The sequence below is a fragment of the Giraffa tippelskirchi genome, chromosome 8, assembly GCF_054371585.1.
Source record: "Giraffa tippelskirchi isolate mGirTip1 chromosome 8, T2T-mGirTip1v1.2.pri, whole genome shotgun sequence".
Lineage (NCBI taxonomy): Eukaryota > Metazoa > Chordata > Mammalia > Artiodactyla > Giraffidae > Giraffa > Giraffa tippelskirchi.
The window spans coordinates 127090095-127109877 of record NC_137282.1 but is presented as its reverse complement, the minus strand read 5'-3'; the positions used below and the strand labels follow the sequence as shown (position 1 = coordinate 127109877).

Below are 19783 nucleotides of genomic sequence, written 5' to 3'. Positions count from 1 at the left end.
GTAGGTGTTCATAGCAGCACTATTTACAACTGCCAAAAGGTAGAAAAAACTCATGTCCATCAATGGATGAACAGATAGAGAAATTGGAGTAAATATTCAATAGAATATAATTCAGTCATAAAAAGGAACAAAGTACTGCTATGTTCTATAGCATTGATAAACCACAAAAACAGTGCGCTAAGTGAAAGAAGCCAGACACTAAAGGTCATATATGCATGATTCCATTTATATGAAATATAAATATGCATATGAAATATCCAGAATAGGTAAATCCATAGAGACAGATCCCAGATTAGAGACAGGGCTGCCAGGGACTGGGAGGGGGCAAGGGAGAAAGAAGAGCAACTGCTTAATGGGTTCGGGGTTTCCTTTTAGGGTGATGAAAATGTTTTGAAACTAGATAGATGTGGTTGCACAATGCTGCGAATGCACTAAATGCCACTGAATCATTCAATTAAAAATGGTTTGTGTCATGTGTATTTTACCCTAAGTTTTTAAAACTCAAAAACATAGGTACTAGACTACTTTAAAATGGACCTTTTGTCACAAATAAAACTGCTCAAGTTTAACTTTGGGAAAACCACTTATAAATCAAGTTTCAAATCTTAACTCCTTCTAGACCCATTTTGATTTTGACCCATATCAAAATGTTTTTTAGAGGACTTGTGGCAAAAATCATTCCTTAAAAAGCTGTTTTCATAGCTTGTAAATGTTACTTAATGTTTGAGATGTACATACAACTCCAACTACATGATGATTCTCCTTTATTACATGTATCCTGTATCCTGAGGGATTATCAAAAAGCAAGAGGCCTCTGGAGTCAGCTTCCTGCCCCTAGAGAACCAACAGTATTTGCAGAAAAGCATGAGGTCACTTTGCCTTCCACTTACATCTTATATTCTCCTTTCAGAGTCTGAGATTCTAAAAAAAGGAGGTATGTAATATAGAGTTACATGAAAATATAACGGGAGTCTTTCTCAAACATGTAGCTTCTCTTGGCAACCTGTTTAGGGTTTTTTTGTTTGTTTGCTTAGGTGACTGTGTTGTATCATTTAGGTAATAACTAATAAGTGGGATGTGTGGGAAGAGAAAAGTCAAAAGATGGTAGGAGGTAATTAGATTAATTAGGTAATTAAGGGGAGATATGCGGGTGATTATTAAGTTTCTGGCTAGCTACATTTAGGCATAAGCACATTTTATTTTTCTTAATAGTCACAATGACTCATGCCCTTTGTGATTCAACCATCACAAACTCTTCACACTTCCCCCCAGAAATTCCTCTGTGTAACGCTGAAGATGAAACAGCCCCTTTCCTACTCACCCGCAAAATGATTTCTCTCCTTTTGTCATGTCTCAGAGCGTTGTCACTCAGTCATGTCCTACTCTCTGCGACCCCATGAACTGTAAGCCCACCAGAGTCCTCTCTTCAAGGGATTTCCCAGACAAGAATACTGGAGTGGGTTGCCGTTTCCTTCTGCAGGAGATCTTCTCAACCCAGGGATCAAACCCCGGTCTCCCACATGACAGGCAGATTCTTTCCCATCTGAGCCACTATGTCTATTTATCTACGAAAGGCATCAGGCAGTTCTGGATTCATCTATTGCCTCCAAATCCCTGTTTCCCTTGATTCTCATCCACAGCACTTATGTCAGGAGGCTGCTTTGCAGTATTAACTGGTGGTTTTTGTCCCCAGCATCTTCTTTTCTCCCTGGCCTTTCCCCCATTTGGTAAACTAAATGTTTGTTATCTCAACTCAGGGAAGGGTGGACCGCGCTGAAAGAGGGGTCTTTTCCTGGCTTTGAGAAACAGAAAGAAGGACTCCTGTGCAGAGACAACACGGAAGGTTGGCCAGAGTTGACTTGACCTCTGGATAAGCTCAGGGTCCCCAGACTGAGGAGAGGGTGACTGGGAAACCCAGGAGCTCATGCATTCCACACAAGGCCCGGTGCTGTGCCCACATTACCAGACCAGGCCTTCTGGGGTGGACTTAGAAATGGGATGAGAAGAACTCCCTGATAACTGTTTCGGCATCTTCAGTGGTTGCTAGACAAAATTTCACACAAAGAGGCTGTGTGGCCACCCTCAGGCCGCCCTGCTGCCTTAATCATTCCCAATGATCGCTTTGGACAAAGTCCGGAAAAACACAGAGGGGAAATATATAAGTATATGAGGAGAATGAAGGGAAACATTCAGATCCCTTTAAAAACTAGGATTCACAAGGACCATGAACCCTCAGTACATTTCAGCCTGGCCAGCATCACAGGTGATATTCAGGAGCAGAAAGTCACTCTCCCTCCTGTCTTGTCTCTACAGGAGTCCCTGGAAATTAGATACGACTCAGGAAAAGCCACTGGTGTAGAATGACCCTACACATCTAATTGCAATCTGTGATATTTGCTACTCCGGCAAAGCACAGGAAACCCTGCGGACTGGTCTGGGGGGATAGGGAAGGACGCCTTGAGCTGAGACCTGAAGGGCGAGTTAGAGACAGCTGTTTGTGAAGGTAGAAAGACAATACAGTCCCTGGACTGGCAATTACCCGGTGAGCCACCCAGAACCACTTATGAAATAGTGTCATGAGGGAAACAGCAAGGGAAGGAGGATCAAGGACTGGTCAATAGTGGCAAATGCTTCAGAGAGGTCAAAGCAACACGAGGACTGTTGGGTTAAATATAGGAGACTTTGTGTTGCCTTTGTCAAGAGTAGTTTCAGCAGACTGAGGGAAGAAAGAAAAGCTGCGAGAGGCTGAGATGTAGGAGGTGTAGAAATAAAAATGGTAGAAAGAGACAGATTTTCATGAAACTTGGCTGTGAAGAGATGGTAAGAGGGCGGTAGTGGGAGCTAGATAGGAGGTCAAAGGAGAGGCTTTCAGGTTGGGGAACTTTAATAGACATTGATAGGAAGCCCAAGCAGAGAGAGCAGGTAAAGGAGAGAGGATGGAGCAGGGGCGGGCCTTCATTAGCAAATGGGAGGTAGGAAGTGACACAAGCCGAAGCCCATGTAGGAAACTGATGGAGAAAAGGCTGGACAAGGGTGTCTAGTGGCTAACTGGGGTGGGTCAGTGGGTGGGAAGGGTTAGTGAAATCAAAGAATTGGAGAAAACAGATCTGAAATAGCCAGTAGAATTGGTATGAATTCTATTTGCAAATTCCACAAGCAAAGCCTTTTGTATCTGTATTTCTGTTTTGAGCTCCGATTCCTCTAGGTGGCAGAGGCTTCATCTCGGTCAATTCAAGAAGAGATGGCAGGGAGGCTGTTGGGTTCAGGAGCCTGGAACTCAGAGAAGAGATATGGGCTGTAAACATCCCTTTGGGGTTGATCACAACACAGGGTTCATCTCTGGGGCCCCAGAAGTCATGGACTTGCCTCAAGGAGAGCGAAAAGGACAAAGCACAACACTTGGGGGAAAGACCCAGTAGAGGAAGAAGAATCAGCAAAAGAAACGAGAAGGTAGGAAGAGAAGCAGGAGAATGTCATGTCGCAGAACTAAGGGAAATGAATACTTTAAGTGAAATAAGAGGTCAACTAGGATTAGGATTATAAAATATTCATGGGTATCATGTCTTTTTTCTTTGGGTTGGGACATGAAAGACAGAAGATATAATCATAGTGTGTACATGTGTGTGTGTTAGTTGCTCAGTCATGTCCGACTCTTTGCAACCCCATAGACTGTACCCCACCAGGCCCCTCTGTCCATGGGATTCTCCAAGCAAGAACATTGGAGTGGGTTGCCATTTCCTTCTCCAAAAGGAACTATAGAAAGAAAGAAAGTGAAGTCACTCAGTGGTGTCCAACTCTGCAACCCCATGGACTGTAGCCTACCAGGCTCCTCTATCCATGGAATTTTCCAGGCAGGAGTACTGGAGTGGGTTGCCATTTCCTTCTCCAATAATCATAGTACCTACTATTTATAGAGTACATAGTGCCTGATTATGTCGTTCAACTAACCAATCATATGTTAACTGAGTATGACTGTAGAGGAGTTTTATTCTTATGAGGGCAGAGCTGGGGACCACCCAGATAAAGCACTGCTAGTGGTTACAGAGTCTCAGAGAAGAAGGCAGATGTCAAAAGCTCAGTGCTTAAAAAAAAATGCTGCACTAGTTTGTTCAGCTTCAGTAATGAGGAGCAGGTGGAGAGACAGCGAGAGAGAAAGCAGCTTATTCTAAAAAGTATGAAGATTAAGCTTTGAGGGGAGCTCCCCCAGCGGGAGGTCCAGGCTTCATCCTTCCACTGCAGGGGGCACAGTTTCAATCCCTGGTCTGGGAACTAGGATCCCATATGCCACATGGCACACCCAAAGAGGGGAAAAAAAAGATTAAGGTCTGAGGGTCTTGAAGCAATCTGAGATTCAACCTTAAGATTTAGGAGGTGAGGACTCTGTTCGTCACCATGTCTTCTCGCAGACATTCAGGATCAGCAATTTCCGGCCAAGAAGCAAAAGCAGAGTCGTCCCACTCTCCAGCGGATTTGGCTGAAAACTGAATTAGGTAGACCTCCAAGAGGACACCAGGCTGGGTCTATAAGGAATCACACAAGGAGATGGAACACCTGTTTATTATGCATCAAGTCACTTGTTTTCTACCATATCACTGAAAACATCGTCTCTGGACAGCTAGATGTATTTTCTTGAAAAAGTGATTTTTCTCTTTGTTTCCATGCTTCTGCACTAGTCGATTGGCGCAGTAATGAATATGTGAGAACTTTTGTCAGTAAAAAAAGAAAAAAAAGAGTTAAGAGGTGAAAACTGTGAGTTTCTGCTTGGCACAAGTTCACCCATAGGTGGGGCTTCCATAGTTGATGCAGTGGTAAAGAATCCGCCTGCTGCTAATACAGGAAACTCAAGAGACACAGGTACGACCCCTGGGTTGGGAAGATGCCCTGGAGTAGGAAATGGCCACCAACTCCAGCATTCTTGCCTGGAAAATTCCATGGATTGAGGAGCCTGGCGGGCTACAGACCATGGGGTCACAGAGAGTTGGACACGACTGAGCAGGAACTAGGAACTCACGCACTGATGCCTGTTCTGATGTGCAGAAAGGGAAGCACCCTGAGAGAATCTCCTTTCCGTAACAGAGTGCAACTGAAAACAGGATGTTAGGGATTAAATCAGATTATCCATGGAGTTCACTGTTAAAAAAGAATGACCCCTTTCATTATTATTTCCTTCTTTTTTTCTCTTGGTCATGCTGTGCAGCTTGTGGGATCTTAGTTCCTCCACCAGAAATTGAACCTGGGCCCCGAAATGAAAGTGCCCAGGCCTAACAGCTGAACCACCAGGGAATTCCCAAACGACCCATTTTAGATTAATTTATTTTGGTATATCCATCATTGAAAAATTATACAATGAGGCAGTTCCACTAGTCCACATGTGGAAGGATTTTTAGATATCTTTTTCAGTGAAAAATACAAGGTACAAAACAGTGTGTTTGGCGTGCTCTTTTCAGAAAAGGATCTATACGGATATGTTTTGCATATACAAAGAATATGGAAAAACAAGAAGCTGGTGACAAAGGTGGCTTGTGGGGAGGAGAGCTTGGTGACCTGGGGTCAAGGCAGAGTTTTCATTGTATATTTTTTTGAATGTTGTACCAAGTACTATTTATTTAATAAGTAAATATATGTAAACACGTAATGCCTTTGGTGAATCATTTTGCAAGTTTCCTTTGTAATACAAACAGCCACTCCCTAATTTGCTTTGGAAATGTTGACATTTGTGTATTGGATTTTCTTAAATACCAGAGTCTGTAAGCCACACCCTGAATGCCCTAGATTTGAGGTCACCAACAAAACCAGCCATGCAAGTGTGATCTTCCAAAAGGCCAAACAGCGTCAAGCAGCAGGGGGGCTTGAAGCATTCCCAGCCTCTGAGAATGTCAGAGAGAAGGGCCCTTGGAGAGAATTGGTACAATCCTCTTTTTTCTAAAGAGGCTGAAGGGGAAGAGTCTTGCCCAACAAAGAGATAATGCCATTTTGTGGCTTTATAAATATGGGAGAAAAAAACATCTCTCTGTCCATATCTGCATGAAGAACTCAAAAAGGGTACACAAAACACTAATGGCAGCAGCTAACTATGTGGAGAGGGGAGGTGAGGAATGGGAAGGTAGGAGACAGAGGTAGGAATGAGATTTTTCACTTTGAACCTTTTATAATCCTTGAACTATTTTTTGAACAATACAAACCTTTTTAAAAGCTGTATAGGGACGTCCCATGTGGTCTAGTGGTTAGGGCTCCACAGTTCCACTGCAGGTGTGATGGGTTCCATCCCTGGTCAGGGAAATAATATCCATCATGCATGGCCAAAACTAATAAAAAAAACTTCTTTTATAATTAAAAAAAATAAAAGCTTTATAAAGAGAGATGGGGGCTTTCCTGGTGGTTCAGATGGTAAAGAATCTGCCTGCAATGCAGAAGACTCAGGTTTGAGCCCTGGGTCAGGAAGACCCCCTGGAGAAGGAAATGGCAGCTCACTCCAGTATTCTTGCCTGGAGAATTCCATGGACAGAGGAGCCTGGCGGACTACAGTCCATGGGGTCGCAAAAAGTTGGATAAGACTGAGCAACTAACACTTTCAAAGACAGAGGGACCATGACATCTATATGACTTACAATTCAGTTTTCAAAGAAGACATCCTGAGGTGATGGGCTCAGAGATAAGGGAAGTATCTAGTGTTGAAATCACACGTCAAATCCTGCTGCTTCAAATGCCCGTGGCAGTAGGACTTATTTTGTCATACTGAGATTTGTTTGAAATAACATGGGCCATCAGCTTGGCTTAGATCTTGTTTTTGATTATAGACAGATTTGTCAAAACCGTGCAGTCACAGCTCCTTACTAGTCTAGATTCACTCTTATGGAGACGGACCACAGGGCAGGACAAAGATCAATAGACAGGAAGTCAGGAAAGCTGGGTCTAACCAAACTTTGCAACTTAATTCACCTATGACTTCAGGCAACTCTCCTTAGGCCATTTTTCATATCTGTAACAAGGAAGGATTAGATGAAATGATCTCTAGCTCTGATAAGACTGAAGTCTGAAATAACCATTAGCAATTTAGAACAAAGGGGGAATTTTTGAGAACTTTGTTCCTTTGACTTTAAGCTACAAGAATGAGCAAATAATCCTCTTGACCCTTTTCTCCTACACACACACACACACACACACACACACACACACACACGCGCACACACAAACACACCCCATGATGACTAGTTAGATCTGTGTTCTTCACTATACAATAAATGTTTCTGATGGAGAATCACAATGGTATTTAAGGACCTAAGAAGTACTGCAATAAAGAAACTCATAGGGAATCCCCTGGCTGTCCAGTGGGTGGGGGGGTTCCCAGGTGGCGCTAGTGGTAAAGAACCCACTTGCCAGTGCAGGAGACATAAGAGACTCAGGTTTGATCCCTGGATTGGGAAGATCCCCTGGAGGAGGGCATGGCAACCCACTCCAGTACTCTTGCCTGGAGAATCCCATTGGACAGAGGAGCTGGGTGGGCTACAGTTCATAGGGTTGCACAGAGTTGGACATGACTGAAATGACTTAGCAGGCACGCATGTCAGTGGGTAGGACCCGGTGCTTTCACTGCTGTGGCACAGGCTCAATCCCTGGTCGGGCACCTGAAATCCCACAAGCTATGTGGCATGGCCCCCCCACCAAAAAAAAAGAAAAAAAGAAAATAAAAAGTGGAAAAAAGAAACTCACATAATTTTACTTAACCCAGCATTTTCCAAACTTATGTATATGGAACACTTTAGTGTGTCCTATTACTTCTATTTAGAACAACTGGGATTCACATGCCTCTATTTTTAGGGAATACATGAGATCAGCTATCATCTGGCAGTTAGGACAGTTCTGGGGCTTCTGCAAACATGGGAAGATTGAGCACATTCCTAAGGGAGCCTGAGTGTCTTGTGATTCATGGAGGTCTCCACCCCACCAACTGAAAGAAAGCCTTTCAACAGTGGGAGCCTCAGAAACTCACTCATTTTATAGGAAGGTTCCCATCTAAGCACAAAGTAGACATCTTATCCTATTCACTTTGGACTTTCAGATTTATTTTTTCTTTGGGGAACTTGCTTCTGTCGCCCTTTTTGTTCAGAAATTATAGTTCTCTTTCTCTTCTTGCTGCAAAAGGTTTAATTCTCTCCCTCCGAATGTTTTCACTCTCAAAACAGACAGGTAGGAAAAGTGTATGCATTGTGCCACACTTCACATCCTGCATTTGTTTTTGAGATTTTTTGCCCTCAGTTTCCCAAAGAAACACTGACTCATAATCACACATGTGCACATACACACACACACACACACACACACACAGTCATTTGGAAAAAATTAATTTAAAGTCTGTTTTTCTTAAGACTTCTCAGTTATTTTGGCCCCATCACTAAGCATTCAGTTTAAAGAAAATAAAAACTCTTGGCAGGCAAAATCATGACCAAAGCTATCATTGTACAGTGTATTGGTGGCATATCTAGAAGTCTGAAACCGAGAAGCAATATGAAAAGTCACTTTTGCATTTAGTGTTTTTTTTTGAGTTTTCAGGTTTGTAGCGTAAGCATTGAGATAAAAATGACCAGGTGGCAGGGCCAGCTGATTATATTAAGGCTTCCCTGAAGAACTACAGCTGCAAGTAAATTCTTTTTCTGCTGACCAGCCTTTATTATTGGCAGTTACCACACAGTATATGCTGGCCCCTTGTGCTCTCCTGGGACAGTGGGAAAGACATGGGATTGAGAAGGCAGCTGGATAGGGATGGAGGAGATACCCACTGACTCTCTCACTCTGTGTCTACCTTAGCACCAGTTCTTTGATGAGTTGTCATTTATTTATTTGGCTGCGTTGGGTCTCAGTTGCGGCACAAGAGATCTTTGTTGTGTCATGTGGCTTAGTAATTGGGTGCAGGGGGTTCGTTGCTCTGCGCATGTGGAATCTTAGTTCCCTGACCAAGAATCAAACCCACATCCCTGCATTGCAAGGAGGATTCTTGTTTTTTAAATATGCATATAATTTTATTAATTATTTTTGGCTGTGCTGGGTCTTCATTGCTGGCTAGTTGCAGTGAGCAGGGTCTACTCTCTAGTTGCTGTACGTGGGCTTCTCAATGAACTGACTTCTCCTGATGCAGAGTACAGGCTCTAGGTGCTCGGGCTTCAGAAGTTGCAATATGTGGGCTTAGTAGTTGGGCTCTAGAGCACAGTCTCAGTAGTTGTGGCACACAGGCTTAGTTTTCCTGCAGCATGTGGGATCTTCCTGGATCAGGGATTGAACTTGTGTCTCCTGCACTGGCAGGAGGATTCTTTACCACTGAGCCACCAAAGAAGCCCAGCAAGGCAGATTCTTAACCACTGGACCACCAGGAAAGTCTCTTTGGTGGGTTGTCTTAATTCACCTGGGACATATTTACTGAAAGATGTGGTTGAAATTTGAAGAGAAGGTCATGAAATTAACTGCGAGGGAAACACCAAAGAAAAAAAAAGTAAACATAATGGGAAAGAGATTACTTAGGATAATTGAGGGTGTGGTGGTTAATTTTATGTATCAACTTGGTTAGTTTATGGTGCCTTGTTTGGTCAAACATTCCAGATTTTGCTGTGAAGGTATATTTTAGAATCATTAACATGTATAATCACTTGACTTAAATTAAGCAGATTACCCTTCATAATATGGGTGGGCCTTATCCACTCAGTTGAAAGCCTTATGAGCAAAGGCTGAGATTTGCCAAGGGAGAAGGAATTTTACCTCAAGATGATAGAAATCCTGCCTGAGTTTCCAGCTTACTGGCCTTCCCTGCAGATTTCAGACTTAAGACTGCAAACCCTTGCCTGAGCTTCCAGCCTGTCCTACAGATTTAGAATTTGCTGGCTCTCTCCCACCCCGATGTTTAAAACAAATCTGTTTCTCTCTCTATTGCCTGTTTCTCTGGAGAACGCTGGCTAACACAGAGAAGGATATGTTAACACATCTAGGAAGGATGATCCTACAGGAAAAAAAAGAGCTGTTTGACCATCATCTGATAAAAGCTATCCAGTTTGGCAGAGAATTTGCAGATAAATCAGTGAGAGATATTTTAAAACAAAACTATGCAAGGGAAAAAAATCGAAGCAATTGTTAACTTCAGGGAAAACGAAAAAATGTCTTAAGAAGACAGGGTAATGGGACTTCCCTGGTGGTCCAGTGGTTAAGACTCAGCACTCCCAATGCCAGGGGCCTGGGTTCGATCCCTGGTCAGGAAACTAGATCCCACATACTGCAACTAAGAGTTTGCATGCTGCAATTAAAAGATACTGCACGTCACAAGTAAGGATTCTGCAGGCTGCAACAAAGCTCTAAGATCCTGAGTGCCTCAACTAAGACCCAGTGAAGCCAAATAAATATTAAAAAAAAAGACAGGGTAATTATAATGCCTTATTTGGTTCAGTTATAAACACTGAATTAAAAACAATTTTTTATAATTGAAGTACAGTTGATTAACAGTGTTGTATTAGTTTCAGGTGAACAGAAAAGTGATTCAGCTTTACATATATATAAGAAATACACATATATTCTTTTTCAGATTATTTTCCATTATAGATTATTACAAGATATTGAATATACTTTGCTGTGTTATACAGTAGATCCTTGTTTTATCTATTTTTTTCTATAGTAGTGTGCATCTGGTAATCTCAAACTCCTAATTTATTCCTCTCCTTTCCTCTATGGTAACCATAAATTGGTTTTCTATGTCTGTGAGTCTGTTTCTGTTTTGCAAATAAGTTCATTTGTATCATTTTATTAAACTCCACATATAAGCAGCATCATATGATATTTATCTTTCTCTGATTTACTTCACTTAGTATGATCATCTCTAGGTCCATCCATGATGTTGCAAATGGCATTATTTCTTTTTATGGGTGAGTGATATTCCATTGCATATATGTACCACATCTTCTTTATCCATTCCTCTGTCAGTGGGCACTCAGGTTGTTTCATGTCTTGGCTATTGTAAATAGTGCTGCTATGAAGACTGGGTTATGCATATCTTTTTGAACTAGAGTTTTTGTTTTTTCCAGATATGTACCTAGGAGTGGGAGTGCTGGATCATGTGGTAATTCTATTTTTAGTTTTTTAAGGGACCTCCATACTGTTCTCCATAGTGGCTACACCAATCTACATTCCCACCAACAGTGTAGGAGAGTTCCCTTTTCTCCATACCCTCTCCAGCATCTATTATTCGTAGACTTTTAGAAGATGGCCATTCTGACTGGTGTGAGGTGATACCTTATTGTAGTTTTGATTTACATTTTTTTAATAATTAGCCAAGTTGGGCATCTTTTCATGTGCTGTTGGCCATCTGTATGTCTTCTTTGGAGAATAAAATATTGATTTAAGGAAAATGACGGTGGTGGAAGAAGTTATATGGAAGTTGTGGTGCAACTAAGTAAAATCTTCATCTTCACTGAGGAAGTTAAAAAATATCTAAAATTGGAAATTTAAGAAAAAGCAATGTTATTTAGAAACAAGGTGATAAATAACAGAAGAAACAACTAAAAGCATTGAAAGCAGCTGCTTGCTGATTAACTCCAGTTGCAGGGGGTGGGGCAAGGAACTACTATTTATCATTATAATATTGTAGATAATTTTGTGTTTTTCAAGTCCATATTACTTCGATAAAAATAAAAACAAAATTAAAAGTTACATGAGTCCAATGTGAAAAATTTGGAAAGTATAGGAAAGTATAATAAAGAAATAATAACCACTCATATTCCTTCCAACTCAGAGAAAGTAACTATGTACATATTTGAGGAATAGGATTATTAAATGAATTTGAGATTAAGCTTTTAAATTTGAGGATTTAATTTGAGGATTTTAAACTATCATAACTTAGATATAAATGGACAAATACTATAACAAAAGTACAATACTGGCGACCTCCCTGGTGGTCCAGTGGCTAAGGCTCCCAATGTAGGGGGTTTGGGTTCAACCTTTGGTCAGGGGATTAAGACCCAAAGACCCTGCATGCCACAACGAAGATGGAAGACCCTATGTGCTGCAACTAAGACCCAGCACGGCCAAATAAAGAAATATTTTAAAAAAGAGTACAATAGTGTATGTGAAATATTGCAGGTATACAGTATAATCATATACAGTATGATCCCATATGTGTTTATGTATGTATTAGAAAATAATCTGTACACTTGAAACTGATACAAAGAAAAAGGAAAATTGCTAACCACTTGGTAGTTAATTTATTCCACTGAAATTTGTGATTCCCGATATACTACTCAACATACCCACAATAAACATTATTATCTGCGATGATAACTTTCAGCCAGCTGAGGCCATCTAGTTGCTTAAAAGGAGTCCATTAAAATCAATAAAACATAATTGGGGGGGAGGCGGTTATTTTTAGGGACTGAAACAAGACAGACCTAAAACTGCAGCTTTTGGAGAACCATCTGTTGTTGCCAGTCTTGTATCTCTCCTCAGACTTGAACTGGGCCTCGCGTTGGGCCTTGCATTTGAGAACAGGTTCTCTGAAGACGTCCTTGTTGACTGCAGCTTTGTCCAGGGGGTTATCCACAGAGTACTTTGTGGGCCTGAGTTGACTAGAATGATAAAATTTCACAGAAGACTTGATCTTTGACTTCTTGGCAGTTTTCTTCTTGCCTGTGGCAGTTGTCACTTTGCAGGGATAGCAATCAATTCCAGGCACCAGAACACGGTTGTAGATTTGGGCTGAGGTGCCATCATCAATGTTCTTCATGATGACTGCTTTGCAGTCATCCTGTAGTGACCAGCCAGGACCAGCATCACATTCTGGGTATCATGAACTTGCCCATTTCGGCAGCAACCTCTCAGGGCTACAGCAGAAAGCACAAAATATTAGAAGGAAAGAGAAGAAAAGGGAAGACGGGAAGGAAGGAAGTAGTCTGAAGGAATACCTACCAAAATGTTACCTAGCAGTGACTGGGGCTGGGATTGGAAGTAGGGTGGGAAAGTGAGGTTAGGACTCACAATGTACGGAAACACACTCGCAGGATCAAGGGCATGTGAGTGCAGGGGCTGTATCTGAACTCGAGGGCCTTCTTCATTGCTGCAGAGACATCCCTAGATGCCTCACTTGCCTCTGTCTTTGCCCTGACGGGGACCAAGAGCTGCTACATTGTGGGCACTTTCTCTTTCTTTTTCACTCAGATATATGTTTAAATTCCTTATTACTCCAAGGTATGTGGGCCAGTGGCATTAGAACAACCTGGGAACTTGTTTGAAATTCAGAATCTTAGCTCTGCCCCAGACCTTCTGAATCAGAAACTGCATTTTATTTTATTTTTTCCTTTCTGGCTGTACCACGAAGCATGCTGAACTTCCCTTACCAGGGAGAGAAACTGTGACCCCGCCAGTGGAAGCCAGAAGTCTTAACCACTGGACCACCAGGGAAGTCCAGAATCTGCATTTTAACTGAATCCCAGGGGATTTGTTTGCACGTTGAAGTCTGAGAAACACTGGGCTAGCAGGCACCACGCACGGTTCCTGCCCTCAACTGGAGGGAATATTCAGAGGCAGTTGATGTCATGTCCACTAGAGGGTTGGACACACACTGCCAGGGATAAGATGCCTATTGCCTAAGGAACTGTGGTCTTTGCCAAGAAGCTGAGCTTCAGCTGGTGATACAATCACAGGTCAGCTTGACGGAGGAAGAGCAGGTGATACCTTTAGGACAAAGAACAATTCAGAGCAACATTTAAAGGGAAGGAAAAGGTTAATGGGTGTGAAACTGGGAAAAGGAGCAAGACCCAAAAAAAAAAGGTGCTAATATTCGAACCATGTAATTTAAGTCCCACGGAGATGAAGAATGACTTAATATACTATAAAGTTGTTTATCCAAGAGTTTTTTTAGAGAAAACTGTTATAAATCAGAAGCTTGGATTTGGTGAATTATATCAAAATTATAAAAAGGCAGAGATAATATAGAACAGAAAATACAAAGGGAATGACTCTGTTCAGTGTTCCCATTAACCAGAAGTCAATTAATAAGGGTCCTGCTATACGTCTGTTCTCCATTTGGTGGTTTAGTCTCTAAGGTCTGTCCTACTCTTGCAACCCCACGGACTGTAGCCTACCAGGCTCCTCTGTCCAGGGGATTCTCCAGGCAAGAATATTGGAGTGGGTTGCTATTTCCTTCTCCAGGGGATCTTCTCAACACAGAAATCAATTCCAGGTCTCCTGCATTGCAGGCAGTTTCTTTACTGACTAAGATACCAGGGATGTCCCTTTCTCCATTTAGATTAGTAAATTAGATTAAAAGAGAACAGCAAAGTAATATATACTGCCATGGCAAACATTATTGGCTGTATGAACCAATATTCATTCCTCACTAACCTCTTTCTTCTTTGCTGGCCTCTCTAGAAGATCATAAAAAGCTGAGTTTGGTTTCCCAGGAAGCATGACCATGTGATGCAATTTTGGCCAATGAGACCTCTGTGGATGTCTCTAGAAACGACACGGAGCCATCACCACTCTTACCTGAATGGATTCAGAGTGATGGCTCCAGGGCGTGAAGTCGGGTTAAGGTGAGGTGAGCAAGACACTCACCTTGGCATAAGATTTATAAGGGTGGCAAAAAATCAGTAATCAAAGTAATATTTCAATGCAATATTTAAAAAAAAAAACCAGTTAATGCAAAAAAATTCATAATGAATGAAATAACATTTGAAATAAAGGCCAGATCTGACAACACCAGAGTTTCAGAGTGAGGCAAATGAAGCTAAGTATTATAAGAGTAGGATCAGATCACCCTAATTTCCAACTCATAGGTGAGGGCAGGGCTGGGGATGGAGGGTGGGGGTCAAGGTGAATAAGTGATTGGTGGCACTTAGGTTTTGTGACTACTCTCTAGCTGCAACGGAGCCTAAAAAAAGAGGCTATCCGTAATTTTCAGTTTTGATAGTAAAAAGTTGGAAATACAGGGAAGGATTCAGGAGCTTGATGGTCAAAAAGAATGACGTGTCCACTACACTTACTGGAGTCATGGTAAAATGTCACCATTTGGGTCCATGCAGGGCTAGATCAGCAATCAGGTTTCTCAGGAGGCAGGTAAGGTGGTCTAGTATTCCGATCTCTTTAGCGAAGTCAATGAAGCAGAAGTAGATGTCTTTCTGGAATTCCCTTGCTTTTTCTATGATCCAGTGGATGTTGGCAATTTGATCTCTGGTTCCACTGCTTTTTCTAAATCCAGCTTGTACATCTAGAAGCTCATATACTGTTGAAGCCTAGCTTGAAGTGTTGCAGGAAGGAGAACCCCTTCCAGGGCCCAAAACCAGGCTCTTGTCAAACACTCGGAAATGAATTGTCTGAGAAGACACATGGTGCTGACAAAGCAAGAGATTTTATTGGGAAAAGGCACGTGGGCGGAGAGCAGCAGGGTAAGGGAACCTAGGAGAACAGCTCTGCCACGTGACTTGCAGTCTCGGGTTTTATGGTGATGGGATTAGTTTCTGGGTTGTCTTCAGCCAATCATCCTTCAGCCAAGGACTCAGAGTCCTTCCTGGTGGTGCATGCCTTGTTCAGCCAAGATGGATGCCAGAGAGAAGGATTCTGGGAGGTGGTCAGACACGTGGTGTCTCTTTTTGACCTTTCCCGAACTCTTCCGGTTGGTGATGGCTTATTAGTTCCGTGTTCCTTACTAGGACCTCCTCTCGTAAAACAACTCATGCAAATGGTTACTATGGTGCCTGGCCAGGGTGGGCAGTTTCAATCACTGTGCTTTCCCTCACAACTCTCCCCTGAGAGACTTCATACTCAAGATACTTCTTGGGAATTAGGGTGGAAATCAAATGGCAACCCACTCCAGTATCCTCGCCTGGAAAATCTCATGGACAGAGGAGCCTGGTGGGCTGCAGTCAATGGGGTCACAAAGAGTTGGGCACGACTGAGCGACTAACACTCTTTCTTCTGCAACTTCTTCCTGCTGTGCATGGGCATAGGCCTGCCTAGCAGAGCAGAAGTCTCTCTCTACCTGATCTAAGTCAAGGTATTTTTTGCCTGAAACCAGCATTCACCCTTGTAATAACAGCTATTTAGTTTGAAACTGTTGGCTCCTCTCAGAGATGAAATAGACAGGGGCCAAACAGGAGACCTAACAGGATGGTCATCACTGGTCCCCAGAAACAGGAGGCAACATTTAGGGTGAGGGCTGCAGGGTTTGTGACTTTTTTTTTTTTATTGGTTGGTTTTTTATTTTTATTTTTTTTATTGGAGCATAGCAACAGAGCTATGCTCCAGGAACCTTGTGTTTAGTCTGAAGTTACCATCCTCCACCTGGGTCAGGGCTCAAGTTCTGTAGAAGAACTCAAAGACATTGTTATGCATATTTCTTTGAGTAGGAACCAGGACCCTTTGATTGTTTCTCCTCTGTTTCTGTATCCCCTCCCTTCCCTGATTAGCAATTGTGTGAATCCACCCTTTGGAACTGAGGGAAGGTCAAGGAGGCTGAATGAAGCCTATATCCTACAGACAAGAAATGGAGAACGCAGAACAGATCTGTACTCCAGAGCCCCACAGAGTTCTGCTCAGTTTTAATTTAGGGAACTAGGCAACTATGATTGTGATAACTTCCTGTCAAAATGGGGCATAGGACTGCCTCAGCTTGGAGAATAGACACTGAATTGGAAGTATTCCAGAGTTCCAAGTTCTAGATCTGAGTCTTGTATGATTAAAATCTCAATCCCTTGGTCTACCATTTTGGTGTAACATACCCAACTAGAAGTAGTTGGAGGAGTGATAACTAGAATTTTAATAGACAAAATAAATCTCATTTCTTTTTAGAAGAATAGGCCTGAAACCCAGTCTGGACCTGGCACTTCGGGGAGACTTGTAGCCAGGTAGCCAGTTGCCTAGTTTTATAAAAAGTAAGGTTGCAGTTACTAGCTTCAGCAGACATTGTTTTGAGAATGGTGGCATCCAAGCCTGACACGACTCAGAAAACTCAAGTGTTTAGAAATACAAGTTCTAATCTGAAAGTACACCCATAGCATTGAAGGAGGAAATAGACAGAGCTGGACTCCATCTTAGGCCAGGCTGCAAACATTAGGCTACACGCATGGTCACCCTCCCAATGGACTCTGAACTTTGTGCCCGGTGTCTATAGAAATGGCACACCAATGGAAAACCAGAACTCCCCCCCCATAAAACAGCCTTAGGGCTTGTACTTGGACTCTCTGTTGCCTAAAAGAATATGTTAATTATCTCTGTAACAGAACAAAGTCATAAATTCCAATATGTTTATCAGGATTTGACCACAGGCCTATTGATAAATGTCCACTGTTTATCTAGTCTTATAACATATGAATGATGGGATTATTGTGATTGTATTTACCCTTCCTTTGTTTATGTAAGTCTCAAGGAATTTGGGGTGGTGGGTTTAGACACGTACACCTGAGGTATAAAAGATTTTCACAAATGCTGATCGGGGTCCTTGGCTAAGAGAAGACTCTGCCTTGGGCCCACTGGTGTAATAAACTGCACTCCACTACCTGCATTGTCCTTCTGAGTGAGTTTGTTTCCCAGAACACGTGGCTACAACAGCATCACCTAGTTATTTCCCAGGATGTCTGAACCATAGCTACTCTACTTTGACTTTTAATTGTAAAATTTTCCTTAATAGCCAAAGCAGATGTCACCCTTAATGACGTTAGTGTTTCTCTAGGTATGAGAAGATGCAAGAATTGGGACTCATAAAATCTTCTCCTGAAAAGATCTAACTATCTGAAGACCTGTTCTGCCAGTTTTTCCCAGAGCACAGAGTGCCTCATTCCTGATTTTCACCCTGAACTCCTTTCAGGGGAGTTGAAGGTCAGCAGTTGCGGTGGCCGTGATTTAATCTTTGTGGATGTAGACGGCAAGTGTCAGTTTTCAGTTGGCAGAGCCCCTTTTTGCTCATAAACTTGACCATGATTCTGAGGGGGGCATTTCATGACCATTTTATCCCATGGTGCTGAGAATGTCCATTCTCAGGTTTGGCAAAGATTTTGTTGACAGGCCACTCAATGTGCTGTTACTGGCCTAGGCCATAAAACAGTATCCAAAATTCTCTGGACCACCTGTCTTACTAGCCTCTTGGTCCAGGAAAACATTCCCTCTTGTTGCTTCTTCCCATATCTATAGTTACACTGTTACCATCATTGATCTCACATGGAACTACAAATAATTTTATCAGAGGCCTCAGTCACACATTTGGCAGTGTACGAAACAGCAATTTTGTAAAACAGATGAAATACAAATAACAGAGCCAGCAGTATTAGTAAAGTCATAAGTAAGACTTAAGCTAAGAGCTTCCATTAGATGTAGCCCAGTATATCCCAGGTCATCTGACTTAGTCTACTCTGTACGAATCTTTATCTTCCAGGGAAATTATATATTGGCATTGTCTATAAGGCACATAGCCCAGTTATCTGCTGTTAAAAACCAAAAATTCCACCAAGTAAATCTTGTAACTGACTTTGTTCAGTCTTCATGAATCAGGCAGTATCCCAGCTAGTAAAGAGAAAGGTGCTCAAAGACCTTGTGCAGAATGGATGGTTTTTACAGGCAGGAGGAAGGTGGGCAAGGAAGCAATTAACAAATGAAAGGAAAGGATTGTTTTAGGCCAGATCACCTTATTTGGGGAAAGGGTGAGGCTGAATCATGCAGATTTCACCTTCTTCCTTTGTGGGGGTTGTGGAGGGTGGGATGGAGAGGGCCCAAATGACAGATTACCTTGTTGGTGCTGATCAGAAAACTCCAGGATGAATGACTGAGAAAGTAAAAACTGCAATTAGATGAGGTATTAAATCTAAGTTTGTTATCATGGGCTTTAGCATAAATGATGCCATTTTGGGCCTATGGTTTCCTTTTTAACACTACAAACTTACCCTTTGTAACCAAAAAGGACCTACTGAATAGTACAGGGAACTCTGCTCAATATTCTATAATAATCTAAGCAGGAAAAGAATTTTAAAAAGAATAGATATATTTATATGCAAACTGAATCACTTTGCTGTACACCTGAAACTAACACAACATTGCAAATCAATTATAGTCTGCTATAAAATAAAAGTTAAAAAGTAAATGTTAGAAAAAAATAAAAATAAAGGGCAAGACCTTGATCTTGAAAAGTAAAACAACAGCAGCTTATCCTTTGTGACTTGCCAAAGAGATGTGAAGATCAGAATGGCTGTTATCAGAAAGATAACAAGCTGTGGAGAGAAGGGAATTCTCACCCACTATTGGTGGGAATGGAAAGTGATGCACCTCCTATGATAAAAAATTAAAAATAGAAACACTCTTTGATTCACCTTCTACTCTTGGGTATTTATCCAAAGAAAACAAGAACACTAATTAGAAAAGATATATGCATTCCTATGTTCATTGCACCATTAGTTGAAATAACTAGGTTATGGAAGCAACTTAAGTGCCCAACAATAGATGAATGAATAAAGATGTAATATATATATATACATATAATATTCATATCTGAATATTACTCAGCCATGAAAAAGAACAAAATCTTGCCATTTGCGACACATGGATGGACCTAGAGGTCCATATTAAGCCAAGTGAAATTAGTCAGACGGAGAAAGACAAATGCCATATGATTTCACTTATATGTGGAATCTAAAATAAATATGAATGAACAAACATAAAACAGAAACAGAGTTATAGATACAGAGAACAAATTGGTGGTTGCTAGAGGGGAGGCAGGTAAGAATGGTGGGGGGAAAAAGGTAAGGAAGATTAAAAGTACAAGCTTCTAGTTACA

General features: G+C 41.7%; 1 long non-coding RNA gene and 1 pseudogene across 1 annotated transcript; one reads left to right on the top strand and one right to left on the bottom strand.

The window, feature by feature from the left end:
- The first annotated feature begins 1281 nt into the window (after positions 1-1281).
- Positions 1282-17944, top strand: LOC145517552 (uncharacterized). The gene is made up of 4 exons (XR_014062110.1): positions 1282-1403; positions 2314-2542; positions 3191-3450; positions 17693-17944. It is a non-coding gene; the product is annotated as an uncharacterized LOC145517552 (long non-coding RNA).
- LOC145517081 (large ribosomal subunit protein eL27 pseudogene) lies at positions 12359-12827 on the bottom strand (annotated as a pseudogene).
- Positions 17945-19783: the final 1839 nt, after the last annotated feature.